The 3,039-nt window shown below is 42.5% G+C and overlaps 1 non-coding gene across 1 annotated transcript; it reads right to left on the reverse strand.

The window, feature by feature from the left end:
- Positions 1 to 654: 654 nt before the first annotated feature.
- LOC111723437 lies at positions 655 to 715 on the reverse strand. The gene has a single exon (XR_002771970.1). It is a non-coding gene; the product is annotated as a U7 small nuclear RNA (small nuclear RNA).
- Between the last annotated feature and the right edge of the window lie 2,324 nt (positions 716 to 3,039).

Here is a 3,039-nt window from a genome sequence, read left to right on the forward strand (position 1 = left end):
TTCTTCCATGACTTAGCAATTATGAATTGGGCTGCAATAAACATTCTGGTACAAATATCTTTGTTATAATGTGATTTTTGGTCTTCTGGATATACACCTAGTAGAGGAATTGTAGGATCGAATGGCAGGTCTATTTTTAGATCTCTAAGTGTTCTCTAAACATCTTTCCAAAAGGAACGTATTAGTTTGCGTTCCCACCAGCAATGCAGAAGTGTTCTCTTTTCTCCACATCCATGCCAACATCTCTGGTTTGGGATTTTGTGATGCGGGCTAATCTTACTGGAACATGCTAACTTTTAAGTCACCAAACTCAAGTTGTTATCTGACCTTGAGAGAAATCAGGAAGTGTGTGTGTGTGTGTGTATATATTTATGTATTTTTCTTAAGAGACAGAGTCTCACTTTATCACCCTCAGTAGAGTGCTGTGACATCACAGCTCACAACAACCTCCAGCTCTTGGGCTTAGGCAATTCTCTTGCCTCAGCCTCCGAGTAGCTGGTACTACAGGCGCCTGCCACAATACCTGGCTATTTTTTGTTGCAGTTTGGCTGGGGCCGGGTTCAAACCCGCCACCCTCAGTATGTGGGGCCCGCACCCTACTCACTGAGCCCCAGGCACTGCCTTATATATTTTTTTTAATTTCTTTTTTTTGGGGGGGTCTTCCAGGGGAAAGTGGAAAACATGCTAGATAAATTCTAAAAGAGCTATAACACTAGGAGAGAGATATAGTAATAATAGCTAATTTCCCAGAACAAACCAGTTTAAATCTTCAATTGGCACGATGATACTGAAGTTCCCTCTGCTTTAATCCTTACACAAAAAAGATATCCTGAAATAATATGATGTTAACTAATTAGTTATTTTCTGTTGTTTTTCTGTCTCCCTCCTAACAAAAATAACTTTGAGGCTCAGTGCCCAGAGCACAGTGGTTACTGCGCCAGCCACATGCACTGAGGCTGGCAGGTTTGAACCCAGCCCGGGCCAGCTAAATCACAATGACAACTGCAACAAAAATAGCCAGGTGTTGTGGTGGATGCCTGTAGTCCCAGCTACTTGGGATGCTGAGGCAAGAGAATCACTTAAGCCCAAGAGTTTGAGGTTGTGGGTGACATAGTGAGACTCTGTCTCAAAAAAAAAAAAATAACTTTGAAAGGACTCACACACTGTGTTCTTTGCTTCTGCCTTCCTCATGGCTTCTCTGTATATAAAGCCAGCCGCTTCTGCTCAATTCATCTGAACACTTAATGTATTCTATGGAATGAAGTTGCCCAATTCTAGAATCACAAATAAAGCCAACTGAGATCTTTAAACTAAATTTGTCACACTGGTGTCTTTTGGTACTTTACATTATTGCCCACTTAATCATGATGTGTAATCTTTTTATATGTTACTGGACTTTGTATTTTTGTGTCCATGTTCATAAATACATTGGTCTGTAGTTTTCTTTTCTTGCTATGTTTTTGCCTGATACTGATTATAAAATTAGTTAGGAAGTGTGTGCTCCTTTTTTATTTTTTGGAAGAGTTTGTGAAGAATTGGTATTAGATGGCGCCTGTAGCTCATTCGGTAGGGTGCTGGCCATGTACGTGGCCAAGGCTGGCAGGTTTGAACCCAGCCCAGCCCTGCTAAACAACAATGACAACTGCAACAAAAAAATAGCTGGGTGTTACAACAGATACCTGTAGTCCCAGTTACTTGGGAGGCTGAGGCAAGAGAATCACTTGAGCCCAAGAGTTTGAGGTTGCTGTGAGCTATGACACTACAGCACTCTACCCAGGGTCACAGTTTGAGACTTGGTCTCAAAAAAAAAAAATTGGTAATAATTCTTTAAATATTTGGTAGGATATTCTTCTTAGTGAAGCATTATAAGACTGGAGAAGCAAGAATCCAATGTATTCAATTCTAATCTGAAGGCAGTAAGTGAGCTAATACAGGGGTGGGATAGAGGAATGAGGGAGCGGGAAGAAGGGGGGGAGGGCAGGACATGGGAGGTCACAGTGTATGGCACACCTTTTGGGGGCAGGACACATAAGGGACTTTAACTAACAAATGCAACAGTGTAACCTAACTCTTTGTACCCTCAATGAATCCCAAACAATAATAAATACATAAATATTCGGTAGGATCAATGCAGAAGCTAGGTAAATCGGGGCTTTCCTTTGTGGGTAGTTTTTTGATAACTAATTCAGTTTCTTCATTTGTTACAAGTCTATTCTGATTGACTATTTCTTCTTTAGTCATTTTGGTAGCTAGTTTTTATAGAAATTTATCTATTTCACCTAAGTTATCTAATTTATTGATACACAATTGTTTATAGCATTTTATTGTAATTCTCTTTATATATTTTTTGAGACAGAGTCTTATTTTGTCGCCCTCGGTAGCTCACAGCAACCTCAAACACTTTGGCTCAAGCAATTCTCTTGCCTCAGCCTCCTGAGTAGCTGGGACTACAGGTGCACGCCAAAATTCCCAGCTATTTTTAAAGATGAGGTCTCGCTCTGGCTCAGGCTGATCCCAAACCTGTGAGCTCAGGCAATCCACACACCTCGGCCTCCCAGAGTCCTAGGATTACAGGTGTGAGCCAGCACCCCTGGCCCACAACTTTTTTTTTAGAGATGAGGGGGGTCTCACTGTTGCTCAGGCTGGTCTTGAACTCCTGAGCTCAGGCAATCCACCTGCCTCAGCCTCCCAGAGTGCTAGGATTACAGGTGTGAGCTACAACATCCAGCCTAGATATAGGGTCTTGCTCTGTTACTCAAACCCAGGCTGCAGTGCAATGGCCTGATGTTAGCTCACTGCAACCTTGAACACCTGGGCTAAATTTCCTTCCCACCTTAGCCTCTCACACTGCAGGGATTACAGAGTCCAGGTGAGCCAGCATACCTGGACTTTCCACTGTAAAAGGTAAAAAGGTAGGGTGGCGCCGGTGGCTCAAAGGAGTAGGGCACTGGCTCCATATACAGGAGTTGGTGGGTTCAAACCCAACCCCAGCCCCCACCAAAAGAAAGAAAGATGAAAGGTAGTTCATTGAAATCTTGC

Source organism: Otolemur garnettii, unplaced genomic scaffold (genome assembly GCF_000181295.1).
Source record: "Otolemur garnettii isolate 467f Iridium unplaced genomic scaffold, OtoGar3 scaffold00011, whole genome shotgun sequence".
NCBI lineage: Eukaryota > Metazoa > Chordata > Mammalia > Primates > Galagidae > Otolemur > Otolemur garnettii.